The sequence below is a fragment of the Papio anubis genome, chromosome 19 (assembly GCF_008728515.1).
Source record: "Papio anubis isolate 15944 chromosome 19, Panubis1.0, whole genome shotgun sequence".
NCBI classification, from domain to species: domain Eukaryota; kingdom Metazoa; phylum Chordata; class Mammalia; order Primates; family Cercopithecidae; genus Papio; species Papio anubis.
Genome location: NC_044994.1, coordinates 56800417 through 56823986, shown reverse-complemented (window position 1 = coordinate 56823986; position 23570 = coordinate 56800417).

Below are 23570 nucleotides of genomic sequence, written 5' to 3'. Positions count from 1 at the left end.
AGTCTCACTCTGTTGCCAGGCTGGAGTGTGGTGGCGCGATCTCGGCTCACTGCAACCTCCCACTCCCTGGTTCAAGCTATTCTCCTGCCTCAGCCTCCCAAGTAGCTGGGATTACAGGCAGGTGCCAACATGCCCACCTAATTTTTTTTGTATTTTAGTAGAGACGGGGTTTCACCATGTTGGCCAGGATGGTGTTGATCTCCTGACTTCGTGACCCGCCTGCCTCAGCCTCCTAAAGTGCTGGGGTTATAGGCGTGAGCCATCGCGCCCGGCTCTCATGCAGACTTCTAAGAGGACAAGTGTAACATTTATTACAGCATTATTTGGGGAAGTCTGGCGTTGAAGGTGAGGTTTGGCAAGTTCATTGCAAGGAAAATGGATAGATAAAGGTTGATGGATGCCCTTCATATGGTACTACAGAGTAAAAGGAAAAGGAAGCAACGGACTAGATGTACATATAGTCACATGGATGAATCTTATAAACATAATGTCAAGTAACAATATTTTTAAAAACATTATCTTATATGTAAACTAATAGCATTTACATAAGTTGAAAATGTACACACATAAAAAAAATATGCCTATTCCAAAAGCACTTATAAAGAAAAAGACATGAGAATAGATGCTTATGTTGAGAAGGAAGAATACAAAATGGGTACTGGTGATTAAATGGAATGAATTAAAAGTATTGATTGAATGAATGAAGAGCAGGGATTTTACTGGATGAATGATGATTCAAGTTCCATTAACGTACCTTCTGCATTTGAGCACAGAAAATAGGAACAGAAAATTTGAATGGCAAGCAAGGAATTATGTGAGCTCTTCCTCCAAAATTTACATCATATAAGTTGAAAAATGGGTGAAGCATAAGCCGGGAGCATTTTTGCAATGCTTAAAGTCCTAATTCATAATTTTGAATTGTGTTTTTCTTAAATGGCTCCTTAAATATAAGACTGTATTTTAGCAAAGTCAATAATGTTTTCATATTCCTATTGATGTGATCTACAAAGGCAAAAACAATTTTTAAAGATTGATTTCTAATCTTACTTTAATTCCTAAACTAGATTTTCAGTGGATACTGTCTTTCTATAACATTAATTGCTACAAGAGAATATAGAAATTTCCCCATAAATAAATAAATCAAAAATTATTCTTGACCTCAGATATTTTTACAGACTTTTGACCAGTTTGTTCTATTTTATATAAATTTACTTCTTACACAAATTTGTACATAAAAGAAAAAATAAGAAATTCTCCATATTTGACACTGATCCCTTCTGGTTGATTTTTTTATTTCTTGAAGGAACTAGCAATGGTGCCATGCAATCATAGCTCACTGCAGCCTCAAATTCCTGGGCTCAAGCCATCCTCCTACTTCAGCCTCCTAAATATCTGGGACTACAGGTGTGTACCACCATACCTGACATATATATATACATATATATACACACACACATATATATACACACACACACACACATATATATGTATATGTATATTTGTACAGACAAGATTTGGCTATGTTGTCTGGGCTCATCTCAAATTCCTGGCATCAAGCAAACCCCCCACCTCAGCTTCCCAAATTGCTGAGATTAGAGGTACCAGCCACAACTCTTGGCTTTGAGCACACTTCTTTATTTAAAGGTAATCTTTCTCTTGAAAATATTTGATTTCAAACAAGTCAATTTCCTGATTTTTTTTCCCAGGAATTTATTTTTCACTGTTTCATTTATGTTTAATGCTGTTTTAAAAATTCTAGTTATTTTCAGCTATTCTTATGAAAGATGAATAGCCACAGGGGTTCACCAAAAAGAAATGGAATGACATTTATCAAAGATAATCATATTCATTAAAATTGGAGATACTGGTTTTACAAAGGATGATGACTTCAGTCCTTAAACATGACTATTTTTAATACTGAGATTTAGGCATTAGAATATAGGGAAAAAACATTTGTCAAAGAGTTTTGAAACTGCAATAATTCTGCTTTCTTCAATGAATATCTTGACAGAATCCTCTGGGAACAAAATGTCTAAGAGCACAGATTCTATGACAAGGACAAATTCTCACACATACTCTGATTATTCTAACAAAATAATCACAGAGAGAAGAAAAAGAAAGAAATATGTATTTCTTCCAAGCAGTTCAGATCTATCTTCCATGATGCTGACTACCATTGTGGGGAGGGGCCAGAGTGAGGTTGTTTAATCAAGTTTGATAATGAAGCAGTTGTCACTACATAAAGTATAAAATAATATATAAAATATTAGAATTCAGATTCTAAAGGTAAATCAAATATGCATTGCCTGATTATATAATAAGACCTTTTCCCTCCCTCTTTCTCTCCCTACCTGCCCCTTTTCCTTTCTTCCTTTTCTTTATAACACTTGCAGAATGATATCGTAGGGAAAGACCAAAATATTATCCCTAGATGAATGTGAACATATTGTATGACTGTGAGGAAATCACCAACCTTCATAGATTTAAAGAACACAGTTTTGGTATATAGTGAAATGACAAAATTGGACTAAAATTTCTTCTAAATAGGCAATGGATACTTTTGTCACCCTTTGGATTCTGAAATACAAAATATAAAGGAGGAAGACTTAGCCAAAGCAATCAGGCAAGAGAAGGAAATAAAAGGCATTCAAATAGAAAAACAAAAAAACAAAAAAAGGAAGCCAAATTATCTCTATTCAAAGACGATATTATTCTATACCTAGAAAACCCCAAAGACTCTGCCAAAAGTCTCCTGGATCTAAACTTCAGTAAAGTTTCAGGATACAAAATCAATGAACAAAAATCAGTAGTATTTCTATACACCAATAACATTCAAGCTGAGAAAAAAAATCAAGAATGTAATACCATTAAAAGAGCTGCAAAAAAAAAAATAGAAAAAAAGAAATACCGGCCGGGCGCGGTGGCTCAAGCCTGTAATCCCAGCACTTTGGGAGGCCGAGACGGGGGGATCAGGAGGTCAGAAGATCGAGACCATCCTGGCTAACACGGTGAAACCCCGTCTCTACTAAAAAATACAAAAAACTAGCCCGGCGCGGTGGCGGGCGCCTGTAGTCCCAGCTACTCGGGAGGCTGAGGCAGGAGAACGGCGTAAACCTGGGAGGCGGAGCTTGCAGTGAGCTGAGATCCGGCCACTGCACTCCAGCCTGGGCGGCAGAGCGAGACTCCGTCTCAAAAAAAAAAAAAAGAAAAAAAGAAATACCTAGGAATACATCTAACCAAGGAGGTGAAACATCTCTACAACTTTTTTAGCTCCCACATGTGAGTGAGAACGTGAGTCATTTTCTTTCTATGCCTGGCTTCTTAAACTTAATACTTAACATAATGACTTCTAGTTCCATCCATGTTGCTGCAGATGACACGATTTTATTTTTCTTATGTCTAATAGTATTCCATTGTGTGTGTATATATGTGTGTGTATATATATATACACCACATTTTCTTCATCCATCCATTGCTGAACATTTAGTTTGGCTTCATATTCTTCACACATGAAGGAGAACTGACGTCTTTCCCAAACAAACAAGTTGAGGGAATTCATTGCCACTAAATTGGCACTACAAAAACTCTTTAGTCCTATGACTTGAAGCAAAAGAATAATATATACCATCATTAAAAATATATATATATTTTATATATATATATATAAACCACTGCTGGAGCAAACACACAAAGAAGAGATAAAACACAAATATTACCATGACAAAAAAAAAAACCCAAACAACAATGACAAACAATAAGAGAGAAACCAAAAATAAGTATAGAACCAGAAATCAATTAATAAAGTGAGAGGAATATGCCCTCACATATAAATAATAACCTTGAATGTAAATAAATTAAAAAGTCAAAAACCAATAGATGCTGGTGAGACTGCAGAGAAAAAGGGAAAAAGGAAGGCTTATACACCATTGATGGGAATGTAAATTAGTTTAGCCATTGTAGAAAGCAGTTTAGAGATTTCTCACAGGAGTTAGAACTATTATTCAAACCAGAAATCCCATTACTGGGTATATGTTTAAAAGAAAATAAATTTTCTGCCATAAACACAAACATGCACTTGTATGTTCATTGCAGCACTATTCACAATAGCAAAGACATAGAATCAACCTAGGTGCCCATCAGTGGTGGATTGGATAAAGAAAATGTGGTGTGTATGTATCATGGAATACTACACATCCATAAAAAAGAATGAGATCATATCTTTTGCAGTCACTTGGATGCAGCTGGAGGCCATTATCCTAAGCAAATTAACAGAGGAACAGAAAACCAAATAAATACCACATGTTCTTACTTATAAGTGGGAGCTAAACATTGGGTACTCATAGACATAAAGATAGCAGCATTAGACACTGAACTACTAGATGGGGAAGAGAGGGCTGAAAAACAATCTACTGGGTACTATGCTCAGTACCTGGGTGATAAAATCAATTGTACTCCAAGTCTCAGCATCACACAATATACTCATGTAATGACTCTGCACGTGTACACCTAAAATCTAAAATAAAAGTTGAAATTATCTTTAAAAATTTAAATTAAAATAATAAAATAAAATAAAAATAATTATTTTCACTTCTAGTTCCTCCATTAACTTTTTGTATTTAAGAACTAATTGCTTATGGTCGGGCATGGTAGCTCACACCTGTGATCCCAGCACTTTGGGAAGCCAAGGTGGGTGGATCACCTAAGGTCAAGAATTCAAGACCACCCTGGCCAACATGGGGAAACGCTGTCTCTACTAAAAATACAAAAGTTACCCAGGCATGGTGGCACGTGCCTGTGATTCCAGCTACTCAGGAGGCTGAGGCAGGAGAATCGCTTGAACCCGGGAGGTGGAGTTTGCAGTGAGCTGAGATTGCATCACTGTACTTCATCCCAGGCAAGAGAGCGAGACTCCATCTCAAAAAAAAAAAAAAAAAAAACAAAAACAAAAAAACAAAAAAAACTGATTGTTTCTTATCTTTAGTGTGATCCGAATGTTAAGAGGGAAATTCTCCATCACCACTCCTGAAACAAAAGAATAACTCTCTAAAATAAAGTTCTAGTCATTTGGCTGATGCCAATTGGTGAAATTTTACAGCAAGAAGATTTTACTGGCACTCTTTAACACTTACTGCATACTGTATACTCTAAGAAATTAAAACCAGGGAAACTGAGGTCAACTGGACAAAAGGAAAACAAAGTCCAAGTTATTTGACTTAGAGATAACAGGAAGAATCCTGACATTAAAAACTTCATTAACAACTCACACTATCACATGCTTGTGTGTACTGAGACATACAACACTAAGGAAAATAAATTGGAACAGGAATACATAAACAGCGGTATGGCCACTTGGGACTCTGAGGACAAAACAGCATCATGCTATAAGAGTGCTCTTGAGCCGGGTGCGGTGGCTCACGCCTGTAATTCCAGCACTTTGGGAGGCTAAGGTGGCTGGATCACGAGGTCAGGAGATCGAGACCATCCTGGCTATGGTGAAACCCCGTCTCTACTAAAAATACAAAAAAAAAAAAAAAATTAGCCGGGCATAGTGGCGGGAGCCTGTAGTCCCAGCTACTCGGGAGGCTGAGGCAGAAGAATAGTGTGAACCTGGCAGGTGGAGCTTGTGGTGAGCTGAGATTGCACCACTGCACTCTAGCCTAGTGACAGAGAGAGACTCCGTCTCAAAAAAAAAAAAAAAAAAAAGAGTGCTCTTGTTGGAAAAGAGCTGCTTGACCTGTGTGGGGGCTGAATATTGTAAGTGTATGAGGGTTCACAGGCCTCTCCCTATAGCCACCTATGATTGAACAAGCAATGGTTGGTGTTCGGCATCTTCCATACATTTATATAATCTTCCCTTTACGAAAAAATATATGAAAGGTACATGCAAAGATTTTTAAAGGAAAAGCAATCCGAGATTGTGTCAAGGGGAAATGGGCTTTGTTGATATGTGGAATGTAGAAGAGGGCTCAAGGAACCAAGATGGTGAAGGCTGTAGATGAGAGACACTGTGTATAAGGCAGACGAATAAAAGGCCCCTGGAGGTTTGAAGGTATCAGAGAATAAGAAGGATCCAGCCTGTTTAGTACAATTGGCAGTGAGCAAAGCAATTGAAGTCTCTTACATGTTGTGAGTAAAAGTCTTAATTTTGGTTTCAATAATGCCTCTCTCAACATTATAGCTTGAAAACTAGACCATATACATTCCAGTTCGTAGGCATTACCCATGGTATGAATTCTTTGAAAATGGATAATGTATTTAAAAGGGTGACATCAAAGCAAAGGACTTTCAGAGAGTGGCTTTAAGTAGCACCTTCTCTCCCAACAACCCCATATACTTGCTCATCTGGTCCCACCCTACTCCAACAATTAAATGCCAAACAAAGTTTTTTGATCCCAAAGAGTCTTCCAAACTCCCCACTCAGTACTATGGCACTTTAATGCTTTATATACATGGTGGGGAAATTTTAAATGTTTAGAACTCCCATTGCAGAGAGGAGAGGAAGGATGCCCTACTCTGCATTTGGTTAAAGCTAGCTCTTTTATTACACTGAGCTTCAACATTTGATCATGGGCTTACGGATTAGTCCATTCTCACGCTGCTATAAAGAACTGCCTGAGACTGTGTAATTTATAAAGGAAAGAGGTTTAATTGACTCACAGTTCCACAGGGATGGAGAGGTCTCAGGACATTTACAATCATGGTGGAAGGGGAAGCAAACACATCCTATCTCACATGACGGCAGGAAGGAGAAGTGCCGAGTAAAGCGGGGAAAGCCCCTTATAAAATCGTCAGATCTCATGAGAACTCACTATTATGAGAACAGCATGAGGGTAACCGCCCCCATGATTCAATCACTTCCCACCGGGCCTCTCTCAGCATGTGGGGATTATCAATTCAAGATGAGATCTGGGTGGGGACACTGTCAAACCATATCAGCCTATATTATTTTGTTTCCTGTGTTTTCTCTTTACCCTTTTCCCACTTGTATGAATTTTTGGTTCTTCCCCACCAGGACTAAAACTGTGCTCTATAAACTGTAAATACTCAACCTTATAAACATTAATGATGACACAGAAAAGAGAGGTGTCGAATGAATTAATTGGATGCTGAGGGTTAACCATTTAGTGAGTTGAAAACATTGACCATTGGCCACTGCATAACAAAGTATTTCCTTAAAGCTTATGTTATTAGTGAGGGAGGCTATATGCATTATGTTATTTTCTTATCCCAAGGCCTATATTTATTCCAAAACTTTCAGTGTTAAAACTATATCAATGCTATAGTTCAAATCTCAACGCTACAAGATGTTGACTTTGGGGAAATCACTTAATTGGCTCCTCACCTGTCAAAGGAGGTAAGTCTAGTCACCTCCTTGCAGTATTATTGCAAGAATTTTGTGAGATGATATTTCTCTAGCAGTGTTCTTAACTAGGTCAAACTTGAAATTTGAATAAATCTGGCATGTACAGTTAAGTATTTATTATAGGCAAGGATTTACTCCAGAGAGAGAAGAGCTGAAGAACACCATGGGAAATAAATTTGAATTGTTTCATGATGGTAGATCCCAGATTCCACAGTAATGGATGAGAAGAGACAGAGATGTAAGACAAATTTGAAGTTTTTCTGCAGGACAACAGGGAAGGAAATTTGGCACAAGAAATCTGGGGGAAAGGGTGCTAAAAATGTGTAAACTAGAAGAGTTATCTCAGGACTTTTGGGATCCATCAGTTCCGCTGCAGTGTCACTTTCAATAAATGAAACAGTGTGCAACAGAGGGGTGAACGCTTTCCTCACCAGTAGAACCAGAGTGGGCAGCTATGAGAACAGGATCATGAGAGCCTGGGAAACAGCGCCTAAGAATTCTCATAGATAATAGAAGAAACCTTGAAAATGAACCTGCGTCCCCACAGGCACATGAGATAGAAAAGGCATATATAGCAAGGTAACTTCATTTGTATGTTCACAGTCAGTGCAGGAGTGAATGAATACAGGTCTCAACTGAAAAACACTAAGCACAAACCCTGGTGTATAGTAGGTCCTCAATAATAAATGTTTGTTCTCTTTCCCTTGAAAGACAGACCTCTTAATTAAGACATCCTCGAAAGAGATTTCTCAACTTTTTCATTAGCATCCTCTGCATACCTTCACTCTCATTACCTCAGCACTATGATAAGCTTCAAAAAGAATTCTTCATGTAAAGAGTCTGTAATTAGGATACCAGGGAGAGCTTAGCACCTGAAAAGGACTGCAGCGCCTGCCTATTGTCTCAGTTGCTTTTTTATCTCTCTAGGCCTGCAATATCAAAAGCGCCCAGTACAAATTAAAGATGCAAAAACCTGGCTGGTCTCAAAGTTGGTTCATTTCCCGTTAGAAATACTGGCTGTGCATTTTTCTTGAAATTAGAACTTCAGAACAGCACATCCAGTAATTAGTGCATGATTTTCTTTTCACTTGAATGTTTTCTGCTTTTTTTTTTTTTTTACTATTGCAGCAATTGGGTATTCGAGAGAGAAAAATAATGTCTCAACGCATGCTTCATTTCCCAAAGCAGGCAGCAGAGTCCAGATTCTTGATGAAAGCTTCAACCTTTTAATTCAGATGAACTGAAGCTAAATTTATTTTGTTGGAAAGTTTGAAGTGGTCTGCGAGGGAGTTCAACAGTTCAGGCTTACTGTAATTAACTGTCAAATAAGAGTCCGGGACTAAGCAGAGAAATGCAAGTGGGTCAGCATCAGAAGAGTTTAAATTCTGATGAAATTTTACAAGAAGAATGGCCTTTCGTGGAAACATTCATCCGAGTCAATAGTTCACTGTATAAGCAGCAGCAAGTGTAGGTGGTTATCAAAAACACAGCTTGAACTCCCATTAGGCTTCCAGTGCCCTCCCTTTCTGGTTATCACTGATGCTCCTTTACTAGAAACATTAATTCGGGGTTTCTGGTAACCTTGCCTCTGATGAACTCTTCTACTGGAGCTTGTCTGCATAAAGAGAGCAGGCCTTTGAGGCTGTGGCAGTCTGAGGGGAATACCTAGAACACTCCTATTGCTATTGTGCTAACACATAGACCGCATTGAATGGCAAAAGGCATAAGAAAAATGTCCTTAGCCGAATGTGGTGGCTGACACCTGTAATCCCAGCACTTTGGGAGGCCTAGGAGGGCACATCACTTGAGGACAGGAGTTCGAGACCAGCCTGGCCAACATGATGAAACCCATCTCTACTAAAAGTACAAAATATTAGCCAGCTATGGTGGCATGTGCCTGCAATCCCAGCTACGTGAGAGGCTGAGGCACAAGAATTGCTTGAACCAGAGGGGTGGAGGTTGCATTGAGCCAAGATTGCACCACCGCACTCCAGCCTGGATGAAGGAGTGAGACTCTATCTCAAAAAAAAAAAAGAAAGAAAAAGAAAAATGTCCTATATAATTACCTATGTGGTTACCTTCCCGTGTCTTCATGTAAGTCCAGATTCCACTTAGTGTTGCTTTTCTCCTGCTTGGAGGCCTTCCATTCACATTTCTTGTACTGTAGGTCAGCTGGTGATAACTATTTTCAGTTTTTGTATGTCCGAAAAACCTTAAACACGATATGGAAATAACAGACCAACAACACTGAGCAGAAAATATTAGAATTTAATGTAGGCAAATCTAATTTGCAATGTTTCCAAGACCAAACCCTTTCATTTAGAACCTTCATATCTAAGGAAAGCCATTTTGGGAGAAAGTAAATGGCATGACCTTTGTGACAATTTTCATAAAAATCCATTTTTAGGTCTCCATTGAGCTAACATAAAACAAGTCTGCTTTTGACCCATATACTGCATTAATAACACCAAAAAAGGCTCCATATCTGAAGTAGTTTTCTGGGGTAAAAGAATGTATAAGCAAAAGGAGACAACCTTTCAAAGAACTCTACATATGAAACAGGAAAAAACTGATGTATTTACCTGAAACAGGCTTGTAATACGATGACCCCAAATCCACAGAAATCAACTCGGCCTCATGTCACCTTCCCAATGAACCTGCAGGACTGAGCTTTCAGTTTTCTTAAACACACTCACATGCACATGTACATATGTGTGTGCGCACACACACACACACCCACACACACACACACAACACACACAGGCAGAATAATGTTAATAGAGGTTTGCTTACAGATCCCCGGAGGAGAAAAATCAATTTCTATCTTCTTTATTTCTTACTTTTAAAAAGCTGACCTACATGGCCTTAACATTCCCCTCAGCTTGGCTAAACTTTAGACAGGTTTGTTCCTGACTACAGGTCCCTGACCTCTTTTTTTTCATAGAACATTTGCTTTAGAAAACATGCATTGTAAGTCCTTTCTCTGGCCCTTTGAGAAATAACTCTGATGTGGGAGCCATCCCTTTGAAATGTGATCATAAAGATAGTGCCCCTATCTCCCAGTCTCTGTGGAAAGGTCAGAACCTAACTTCAATCAGTGACAATCAGCAAACACAGATGGCCTAATCACACTGACCAGCCTCTGCCTTACTATCCTGCAGTACTTTTTCACTAGCTCTCCTCAGGGATTACAAACTCTCCTGCCTTTTGTTTCAGTGCAGTTGAGCTCCATCTCTCTTCTTTATTGCAGTAGTCCTGAATAAGTCTTCCTTGCCATTTTTCACAAGTATCCGGTGCAATTTCTCTTTGACAAAGCCCATACTTGTATTTTCTAGTAAAAAGATAACGCGAACCCAAGTACCTGACAGTCTATAATTTCCATCCTGTTTCGTAGAAATCACCAAATTAAATGAAAAAAATGTGGAAACAATTAAAGTTCTTTGCAAATCTATTAGGTACTTTATCTAGATTCTGCTTGTCTTGCAAACTCTGACCACTTCTATAAGTACATAAGAAAGAATTAAATGTCATCCCATAATCACACACTAGTACCCTAGAGTGATGGGCATAATTTTATGGAGTGTATAGAAGCTAGAAGGGACTTAGATGTTCATTTACTCCAGAACTGAAGAGCCAAAGTCATCTCAGAGATGTTTTGTTTGCTCATTACAGTGTTAGAGGATGAAAGAAGAGGAGGATTGAAATGCTTCTGGTGGGACAAGTCCTCCAGTTTATCCCAGAAGATGTCCTGTCTATTATCTTATACTTGGCTGCTCCCCAGAACGTATTTACCATCTTTCCTTATCCATGAAAGCCTTTGGGGTTGTTATGCTTGAACCCTCATTTCACTTTTTAAATGAAGTTACATGCTCACGGAAGTAAAATAATTTTGCTCCCAGTCCTGATAAGTAGAAACTGAATTCAGTATTCCAGAAGTACCAGTGAAATACTTCTCAACCTTGATTGGATATCAGAATCACCTGAAGAGCCTTTAAAAAATATCTACACCTGAGACTTACCCATAGCATTCTAAGTACACCCGTCTTGGATGGGGCCTTAGAATTGGCAATTTCCAGTGTGCAGCTAAGATGAAAACCCATTGACACAACATACTACCAGACTGTCTTGGAGATTCTGTTTCAGAATGTAGACTGAGACAAAGCTGCTCTCAATAAATAAATTTTTCATTATTTTGATAAATTTTTCATCACTATAATAAAGAGATAAAAACATTCAATGATTTTAAGAATTCTATGCTAATAAGTTCAGTTAGATAAAATTGACAAATTCCTCCAAAAAAAAATCAAAACACACAAAATTGTGAATATGAATAATCCTGTCATTAATAAAGAAATGAAATTTTTCATTGAAAGCCTTTATGGGTATGTGCACAGACCATAAACACCCTACATACTATAAAGCTATACAGTCTTGGAAAAATAATAAAATCCAATATTATTGATGGTTTTAAAAAAAAGATCTCTACTAACAACAGAAAGGAAGTACCCAAACCTAACCAAAAGTATCCTTAAAAAATATTGAAAACTTTTTCTCTGTTACTGGGTGCAAGAAAACAAAAAGTTTGCCTACATACATCACTCAGGTTCAGTAAGTACTGGAGATTCTGTTAGGTTGGTACAAAACTAATTGCAGCTTTTGCCTTTTTTTGCCCCAAAAAAAATCACAATTACTTTTGCAACAACCTAATCAGTAACCCAGTAGGGCAAAATAAAACTGCATCAATAGCTGAATATAAAACAAAAGTTTAAAGATTTTCAAAGAAACTGATAACACTTCAGTTATTTATGGAAAATATAACTATTGCATAAGAAATCCAAGGTAGACCAGGCACAGTGGCTCATGCCTGTAATCCCAGCACTTTAGGAGGCCGAGGTGCGCAAATCACGAGGTCACAGGTTCAAGACCAGCCTGGCCAAAAGGCTTGGGTTTCCCCAAACCCCGTCTCTACTAAAAATACAAAAAATTAGCTGGGTATAGTGGCAGGCACCTGTAATCCCACCTACTCGGGAGGCTGAGGCAGGAGAATTGCTTGAACCTGGGAGGCAGAGGTTACAGTGAGCCGAGATGGCGCCACTGCACTCCAGCCCTGGAGACAGACTGAGACTCTGTCTCAAAAAAAAAAAGAAATCCAAGGTAATCCACAGATGAATTATTAGAATCAACAAATTATTTCATCAAAGCATCAAAGTTGTTTGATTAAAGATCAACACATTGAAATGAATTGCAGTTGCATATACCAGCAAGAAACAAAATGAAATTTTAGAACCACTTTCAAAAGTATTAAAAATACTAAATATCAAGGAATAAGCCTAAAAAAATGCAAGGCCTTTATGTAGGAACCTATGAAATGTTGCTAAGATAAATGAAAGAATGTTTGAATAAAGGTATTTATCAAGCCCATGCATTAAAAACTCAATACGTAATATGTCAATTGTAATATGTCACTTCTCTACAAACTGATCTATAAGTTCAAGGAATTCTAACCACAATCCCAATTAGTGAGTGAATTTGACAAGTGGATTATACAATTTATATGAATATTCAAAGGGCCAAGAATATTCAAGACACCCTTGAAAAGGACAAGATGTCAAGGTTTCATCTAGGTTATTACATCTTATAATAAAACTACAGTAATTAAAATATTGCAATTTAGCATAAGGATGGAGAATATGCCCGTGGAGGAAGATAGAGTGTAAAAATATACGATGCATATATAAACATTTAATTTTTTAATAGGTGGCATTGCACAGGCATGGGATAATAGTGGTCTTTATTAATAGTTCTGGGACATTTTGGTATGCATCAGAAAAAAAATAATGAAGCTAAACCCCTATATCACACTATTCATAAAAACTCCAATTAGATTATGGAAATATATGTAAAGAGCAAATCAAAATGTTTTCTTAGAAAATAATGCCAGAGAATATTCTCATGAATTTAGGATAAGGTCAGTTTATTTTATAATTGAAATGCATAAAGCAATCATGATGAGCACATTAAAATTAAGAAATCATGCTTATCAAATAAACAGCATCAAGGAAGTGAAAAGGCAAGCCATACAAAGATAAGAGATGTTTGCTAAATGTATGACCAGCAAAGGATTAGTGGGTGCCAGGGCTCAGCAGACCTTTTCTGTAAAGGGCCAGATAGTAGATAATTCAGACTTTGCAAGTCGTATGGCTTCTGTCTCAGCTACTAAACTCTGTCATTGCAGCATGATAGCAGCGTGAAAGTAAGTGTGGCTGAGTTTCAATAGCATTGCATTCACCAAAATACGGCAGGTCAGATTTGGTCCATGGTCCAGAGTTGACCCGTTATTGGTGTATAGAATATGTAAAAGGTTTCCACAAAACAATTTAAAAAACAATTAAAAGATTGGCAACCCAAAATAAAGAAAGAAAAGAAAAAAGGAAGGAAGGCTGTTAAACAGTGTTAATCACTAGATAAATGTTAACTAAAATCATAGGAAATATTATTTTATACCCTCCCAGTAACTAAAATTAGACAGAATGAAAATACCAAGTGTTGCCAAGGATTTAGAGTAAGCAAGCAGAACTGATGAGCGATGTACTGATGTTGAGAGTGTAAATTAGTACCACCACTTTAGAAAGTTCGTTGGCATTATTGACTAAGATACATAAACCTCATGACCCTTCAACTCCACACCTAGATATACCACAAAGAAATGAATGCACGCATGTTCCTGGGACATGGGGTCATAGCATCCTTGTTCAGAAGAGCCCAAAGCAAAAGCAGCCCAAATGTCCATCAGTAGTGTAGATAAACAAACGCTGGCATATCATTCAGTGGAATGCTTCATCGTACTTAACACAGTACAGCTATTTTGCACCAATGTACATTGATCTCACGAACATGATATTGGATAAAAGAACAGTCCAAAATAATATTTGCTTTATGTTTCCATTTAAATACATTTCAAAACTAAATCAAATTTCAATCATGTTTGAGTAGTAAAGTTAGGAAGAAAAAGTATGAAGACAAGCAAGGAAATGATTAGCATGGAAGTCAAGATTATGGTTAACTTTGAAGAGAAGGGAGGAATTTGGATTGGAAAGGGTGCACAGGGGTTTCTGGACACTGTCAACTTTATACTTTCTAATCTGCATGATACATACATGAGTGTCAGCTTTATAAGGCATTTAGCTGTGACCTTACATTTTACACAGTTTCCTGTATACACTAAAAAGGCAGTTTAGAACAAAGTTCATGTAGTATGATTTCTAATTGTCTAAATATATAAAGATAGAATGGTATTTATGGAGCATTAAAATGTCTATTAAAAACAGGTGCCAAAATATATTAACAGGGAGATTATGTATCAATAATAGGATTTGATGAAATTAAAAATAAATCTTATATTTGCTTATGTTTTTATGTTTTCTACTCTGATCTTGGATTGCTTAGATTATATAAAACAATAATAATGAGAAAAATATTTCCCCAAGTAAAATGCACATATCTACCTTCTGCTTGAATAAAAGCTAGGTGGTATTATAACTAATAGTATTTAAATATAAATTTACCAAAGGAGTCTTAAGTTCTGATCTTGATTACTTAGAAATCAAAATGTGAGAAAATGTGGGTAACCATACTTATCTTTCCTCTACCTTCTCTAGGTCTTTCTTTTCTCCACAAGCATAAAAATGCATATGTGGGTTGAACAAAATAAACTGGGTTTTCCCAGAGTGTGGCCTACTATATGTGAATATTTTAAGTCCTGTGCATATATACACACATACCCACGCGCCCGCGCACGCGCGCACGCACGCACACACACACAGAGTATGGTGCTTCAAAGAGTTAATGCACACATATTTCGTGTAGAATTTGCAGACACACGATCTGAAGTGCATCCTCATGAACCCAATGCCCTCCTGAGGAATAATTTAAACAGAGGAAGAGTTTCGCTGTCCAGGAAGGTACTTGGACTTCCTATGAATTCAAATACACTGAGGTTGAAGTGACTTTGTAAAAAGTATCTGAGGCAACTCTTAGTGCCTCTGGGAAAATTTAGTCTAATAATGCGTGTTGAATATTTTTACATCTTTATACAGTTCATAATATCTTTGTTTTCCCCAGCCTTTATTATTACTTATGTATACTTCTCTATTCAATACTTACCAAACCCTGAGGCTACCCAATAATAGTATAATGTTCTTCACTTCAGTCAATGAACTTTAACAGAAACCAATGCATTTTAACTGAATTTTTGTTTATCTCAAGGAGCACATTTTAATGAAATCAATACATTCTTGCTGAAAGCCACATGAATCCATCGGAAAGAATACATTGTTACCGAAACCAATATACACTTTTATAATGTCTGTATGTTTTAGCGTAAGCATAGCCATACATTTTAGCTGTAACCAATATATTTCTGCAGGACTGATACCGAGAAAGCCTGATTTCATAGTGAAGTCAATTCAGTCTTACAGAAACTAATACTGTATTCCATATTCCTGAGCCAGCAGTGTCAGGCTAAATGAAGACTATGATTTATATTGCTGAAAAATGTAAATATTTCCAGAAATGACTTTAAAATAAAAGTAGTTTTGAAAGTATATAAAGTATTTCAGTATCTTGATTAGAGTTACAAAAGCAGCTGGAGAAAAGTTTTTGAATGGAAAAGCTAAGGGCCTTGTGTATAATGTGTGTTTCGGTTAAATATACATTAAATATATACACTAAAATACATTTATTATTATACTTAGATATTAGTTGTTGAATTTTCAAAAACTCCTGTTTATTTATTTGAATGCCCAGAAAAAGAATATCCTTCAAGAAAAATCAGATGTTAAAATATTTAGAGATTTCCTGTCCTAGAAATATCACATCTTCATCCAACCTAAAAATGACACAAACTCTTAATAGTCTCCCTGTAATTCCCCTCATCCTTCAAAAATGTGAATAATAATAGAGTTATTACTAGTCACAAACTAATAGAGGAACACCGAAGGAAAAACATTCAAGCAATGACTCAACAATAAAATGGTCAAAGAAAAACATTTAAAACAAGTCATACAGATTTGTGTATATGTGTGCATGTATGTATGCATGCATGTTTGGTGAATTTGTACTTACCATTGCAAAAGCCTCTTGGCCTGAATTATGTAATACCATTTTCTATACTGAGATTGGCCTGCTGCACTTTGTACTTAGCCCAGACAGAAATACTAAAAGCATTACCTGTTAGAAAACTAACATTTTAAAATTCAAATGTGCTTGTATTTAGAAGCGACTGGTTATATCCCAAGACGTTATCTAATTGGGAGAGTAACCTTGTTGTATAATTTATCCAGAGTTGGAAAAGCGAGGGCCGTCTGCTTCCCTAGACATCTTTATTTGCATTTTTAGTTTGCTGTGCTAATGACATTTCCAGAGGATGAAGAAAATGAAGAAAAAAAAATCATACGAGAGAAAGTATAATAAACCCAAAAATATTTTTAAAAGCATCTCTCAGGAAAGCATGAATCCTAGTTAAAATTAAAATATTTCTAGTATATTTACTTGACATTCATATAAGCAATATAAAATCACACAAGCCATCTACTTGATGTTTTTGATTAGGAAAAGTAGATAAAACACCAAAATTTAAAAGTAACGACATTATTCTTGCTAAATAAATAAATTAGTAAAGGAAAAGAAAAAAATACGCAGAGCAGATACTAAAGCAAAAAAATGGGACAGGAAACTTTTTATCTTACGAAAGCAATTCTTTAAATCATTCCAAGTTCCTTGGCTTCAAGGCTTCTGTGTAAACTTGTATCCGTTGGCTGTGTCTCTGTCACTGCAAAGATCCCAACTACTAAGTAGCTCTTACTTATCCCTAGGGTTTATTTTTCTTAGAGGGGTACAATTCAAATGCAGCATTCTGCTTTAAAGATCAGCCTTTACAATAAATGCTTACAACTTTCTAAATTGGGTATGTGGACTCCAGAAATGAAGGCAGGCAGTGAGTCTCAAAAGCACTTCTAATACAACAAGAAACATCACAAAAATAAGTCCTGTATTCTCTTACTTCCCTTTTACAGATCCCTAGTTTTTGTTCAACTGAACAATATTCTGGCTGGGCGTGATGGCTCACGCCTATAATCCCAGCACTTTGGGAGGCCAAGGTGAGTGGATCACCTGAGGTCAGGAGGTCAAGACCAGCCTGACCAACATGGTGAAGCCCTGTCTCTACTAAATACAAAAAATTGCCTTGGCATGGTGGCACATGATTGTAATCCCAATTACTTGGGAAGCTGAGGCAGGAGAATCGCTTGAACCCAGGAGATGGAGGTTGCAATGAGCTGAGACTGCACCATTGTGCTCCAGCCTGGGAAACAAGAGTGAAACTCTATGTCAAAAAAAAAAAATTAATATTCTGAAGTTTAATCATTTTAGCCTTTGATCTGTGCACTTTGCTGTCAAGCTTGTCTGCTACTTGGATGCGGGCCTCATTGAAGCCATTTCTAGCATCATTTCACTGGGCCTCATACCGTTAAACTGGGCAACTCTGCCCTCTCCATGTGCCCTGAGCCTGGTCTCTTACCTTCTAGCTTTCCACTTCTGCATCTGCTATTTATTCACCCACATTGAAGAAACTCCCATCATTCTTAGTCATGGAGCACCACATCATTCCAATCATCAAAGAATGGCTTGAAATAGAACCTCCTTCACAAACCCTTCCCATGGCATGTTGCCTTTTTGTTGGGAGTAAGCTGTAGGCACTTATTATATCTTGTCTTGCACTCACACATTGCTCTTCACATCCATCAAAGTCTCCTTTCTTTTCATTTCACACCCACTCCATAATTGGCCTCCTCTGATCTGACTTCACTGTGTCAAGCAGTCAAGCAGTCCTTAAGCAGTAGAAACAAACTGCTGTAGCTGGTAGGTTGGTGCCCACACTTTCATAAGTTCAAGCAGAAAAGATGTAATGATTCCAAATGAATTTCAACAGTTTACTGCTCACAGCACAGAAGGCCTGGGTTTCTTGTTCACATGAGTTCCCCTAACTAGCTTTGCAAGTACCATAGGGGTGAGGTCGGCGCTGCACACACATGGATCTGGGTCACAGCTGAGGACTCCAAAATAAGGAGACCTGGATCTTATCTATGGGCCACTGGCCAACCTGCTAGTTCTCCCCTCCAGGGAGAAACAGTTATCTTTATTATCTAGAATGTTCTAGTGATGGAAAGGAGACATTATTACTCTGGAATGATTCCAGGAAGAGAAAGATCTGAATCTCTCTGGAGGGAAACATAGTCTACAACTTCCCAAGGTTATCTAATATGCAAACAACCTCGAGCAAAGCCCTCAACATCCTTTGCTCAGAAGACACCTGTAAATGCCAGACCATGCCAAATGATCTCCCTGCATACTTCCACAACCAGCCCAGATCTCAGGCTTATCACATCAACACTTTTCTTGCCAATAGCTGCAGCTCCCTCTACACCCTGTCCTGCCACACACACCTTGCCAACACTGATTATCTAGCAGTTTTCCTATTCACTTTCTCATGGATTTACTTAGGCAAGGTTAGGAGAAAAACCTTCCCATAGCAAAGATTGATGGCATTTCAATGTAGTTATCTCCAAGTTCAGGTAGGCCCTCAAAACTTCTCCACAAGCCTTTTCTTGTCTTTGATCAGGTTGTTTTCCCCTCCCCACACGGGCTATTTCAAACCCTCATATCTCCTACAGGCCTTCACAATTCCCTGTAAATCAACCGGCCTCCAACCAAACAGAATATCTACACCACAGACCCAACATAAATGCTCAAGCTCTACGTTCTCAGGCAGGGCTGCTTCTTGTTTTGCCCTAGGTTTATGCTTTAATCTCTTATGTCCTATGGCTGTGTCTCCACCCAAATCTCATCTTGAAGTGTAGCTCCCGTCATCCCCACATGTCGTGGGAGGGACCCAATGGGAGGTAATTGAATCATGGGGGCAGGTTTTTCCTATGCTGTTCTCATGATAGTAAATAAGTCCCAAGAGATCTGGTGGTTTTATGAAGGGCAGCTCCCCTGCACACACTGTTTTGCCTGCTGTCATGTAAGACGTGGCTTTGCTTCTCCTTTGCCTTCCACCATGACTGCAAGGTTTCCCCAGCCATGTGGAACTACGAATTCACTAAACCTCTTTCCTTTATAAATTACCCAGTTTCAGGTATGTCTTTATTAGCAGCATGAGAACAGACTAATACAATGTCATTCCTTTCCAAGACTTTGTCACATTTTCCTCTCCATCCTGTCTCTTCATCTTCTTTATTTCATATTTTCCCTGAAATTCAAGCTGGCTAAATTTCTTTTTATCTTAAAAACAATCAGTCTTAATTATGTCTCCTGTGCTCTTTATTGATCATCCCACTATCTGTCTTTCTTTCATAGCTAAATTCCTTGGTAAAAATAATATAAACTAACACTTACCTCTCTGCCTGCTGCTTTCACACCATACCAACCTGCTTTCCTACAGAGAAATGACCAACCACTTATTGGCTGCAATGGACAAAATGTTTTTGTCCCCCCACCAATTTCATATGTTAAAACCTTAATCCTAAGTGATGATTTTAGGACATGGGGCATTTGGGAGGCAATTCATTTATGAAAGTGGAACCCTCATGAATGGGATTAGTGTTCTTATAAGAAGAGGCCCGGCCGGATCCAGTAGCTCACGCCTGTAGTCCCAGCACTTTGGGAGGCTGAGGTGGGTGGATTACCTGACGTCAGGAGTTCACGGCCAGCCTGGCCAACATGGGGAAAACCCGTCTCTACTAAAAATGCAAAAATTAGTTAGGTGTAGTGGTGAGCTCCTGTAATCCTAGCAACTCAGGAGGCTGAAGAAGGAGAATCACTTGAACCCAGGAGGCGGAGATTGCAGTGAGCTGAGGTGACATCACTGCACTCCAACCTGGGCAACAGAGTGAGATTCCATCTCAAGAAAAAGAAGAAGAAGAAGAAGAAGAGGCCAGAGGACTAGCTAGTGGTCTTTTCACTGTGTGAGGACACAGGGAGGAGCCAGCATTCTGCAACTTGGAAGAAAGCTCCCACCAGATCCCAACTATGCTGGCATCCTAATCTCAGACTTCCAGCTTCAAGAACTGTGAGAAATAAATGTCTATTTCTAAGCCACCCCGTCTGTAGTATTTTGTTATAGAATTCTGAGCTGACTAAGACAATGGCCAAATCAAACATACTTTTCAGTCCATTTCCTATGTTTCCCTTCTGTGGTATGACATGCTGTTGATCTCCAAGTCTTTGAAATCACTTCTCCACCGCTACACTATAAGCTCCTTAAGAGAGAAACCATGTCTTCTTCATCTTCATGTACTCACTTCCCCACAGAGTGACCACACATAAAAATGGCTGAATAAATGATTTTTTGCACTGATTATCTCCCTTCATATTAGCGCTTTCTCTTTTACTCCATTAGTTTACCATCCTTTACCTTCCTTTTAAAAGCTGGAGTCTACCCATGACCTCTCCTCTTCCTTGCTCTGAAGCCACAGACTGACTTCCTAACTAAATTGCTTATTATGCCACAAAACTTCTTCTCTTTTGCAGGCATCCATGGATTTCTGATCATTACTGGACTTATCAATCTATACGTAACATAACCCCTGACATTCAACATGTTTAAAACTCAACTCATCATACCTACCCACCTTAAAACCGCCTCCATTCTTAGTGTTCCCAAACGTAGTAGTACCACCCTATGCTGAGTCATTCGAGCCAGAATTATGAGACACATAGTCCATATACGTACTTTCAATGGGTTTCTTTTGATTTAATCTAGCCAGCATCCCTCCAGCCAGTCCCATTTCTGCTGCATGTGACTGTCTTAGTTGAATCCCTTGTTATTTCTTGCCTAAAATATTGCAATTGCTCTTCCTGTTCTTACCCATTCTCTGCACGGCTTCTAAAGTGATTATTTGGCAAGTCAAATGTAACTCAGTCAATACTCAGTTTTAACTTCTCATTGCTTAGAGAATAAAGTGTAAGCTCCTTAGCAAGCCATACCCAGTCCTGCTCATGGTCTCAGTGTACACTGCTGACCTCTGGTGGAGATTTTGATTTTACTCTTTTTCGGTTACTTGTCTTTGTCAAACAAGGGAATTTTATACCAATTACTTCCATAATAGCAAACGCAAAAAATATTTTGGAAGTCAATTTAAATACTGTGTGGGACCTGTCAACTGCACAGGTGAAATTGAGACAGATAACCTATCAAAATCACTAGAATTTGCTCGTTGCTTACCTGCTAGTCACTCATTAACTTACAAGTACTTTTACCGTCTTTTAACTCAAACTGCTACAAAAAAGATTGGAAGATTGGATATTGATGTATGTCCAGTGTGGCCCATTTAAAACATCTGCCATAACCATTTAAAAGCCGTTAATTCATATCCATTTACCTATGCACACATCAATTACAACTAGTGAAATGCATTTGTCAGTTTTTTCCCCCTTCCCTTCATCTCTGAAACATTCTAACACAAAATTGTGCTTGCTGGAAAAATCTGGGGACTAATAAATTAATGTTTTATTTTTGTCTTAGCATGCCTTTTGGAAAAAACACAGTCCTGATTGTCATATTCCTCTTATGCTTAAGTGTAACAATTGGAACTCAAGAATAGCCCCATGCTTTGCAGGATGTGAAAAATAGTTTGAAGTCCGAAGTTCCACCCGCCATATCCAATGATGATCACAGACTCAGTTACAGAAAGTTTTCCCTCAGTAAACACAGAAGAAGTGGGTACTTCTTATATTACAAAGATACAATGGCAATCTGTCTGCATGTGATTTTTTTAAAAAACATGGGACCTCTGGATTCTAATTTCTAAAGTTTGAATAACTTTGGACAAGTCACTAAATGTCTGCAAATCTTAGCATAAAGCAATACAAAGTTCTTGGAGGTAAAGAGAGGTGTTGTGTAGATAGGGACTATCTCTCTGATATATGGTCAGAGACAAAAATGATGAAAAGCCCAGCCCTGGCAAGTTCTAAGGGAAAAACCAAGCAGAAAGGAACAATACAGAATAAGCTCATTTCTTGGGAGATCAGCAGGTCAGTGGGCCCTGGAGCAGAGGGATGGAAATGATCAGACGGGACATTGAAGAAGTAGGCAGCTCAGACCACACAGTTCTTACAGACCATGCAAAGAATTGGGATATGAATCTAAGTTTAAAATGGGAGCCATTGGAGGGTTGGAAGCAGGAGAATCATGTGATTTAAGTTTTTAACTTTTCACTCTGGAGACAGGGAAGCTGGTCAGGAGGCTATTGCAGTAGGATAATATTGCAGTAGGGCTGCCACGATACAACATGAAAGTGGCTTGGTCTTAGCTGCCGAGGCATGATGAATAACCAAGTATGAGGTGCACAGTTAATAACCAATTTGAAATGTGTTTTGAATGAAGTTGCATGCTATGACAAATTATCATTTAATTCTCATTTTTAAGATTACTGAAGCTTAGATTTTTTTTTTTTTTCCTGTTTTTTTAGACGGAGTCTCGCTCTGTCACCCAAGCTGCTGGAGTGCAGTGGTGTGATCTCGGGTCACTGCAACCTCTGTCTCCCAGGTTCAAGTGATTCTCCTGCCTCAGCCTCTCAAGTAGCTGAGACTACAGGTGAGAGCCCCCACACCCAGCTAATTTTTGTATTTTTATTACAGATGGGGTTTCATCATTTTGGCCAGGCTGGTCTTGAACTCCTGACCTCAGGTGATCCACCTGCCTCAGTCTCCCAAAGTGCTGGGATTACAGGCGTGAGCCACTACACCCAGCCTGAAGCTTAGATATTAAGTGATTTATCCAATGTCACACAACCATTTGGTTGCAGATTTAGAACACAAACCTAGTTCCTGTGGCTTCGTATCTGTAATTATACCTGTTACTCTAGAATAACATTTAATAGCACCAACTCAACATTATTATGAGGCCATGGGCCACTTTTAAGAGTTACAGAATTTTTGAGTTGGTAGAAACTTCAAAGATTATCTCCTTTCACACTCTCACTTCACAGATAAGGAAACCAAGGGAAGTTTTGTATGTTTGCTTTTGTTTTGTTTCTGTTTTTTCCAAATTAACTGACTTTCTAAAGCTTCTCAACAAGTAACTGACAGAGATGGCAACAAGTTAAAGTATCTTGATTCTTAGAGGGATGTTATTTCCACAACAGCATAG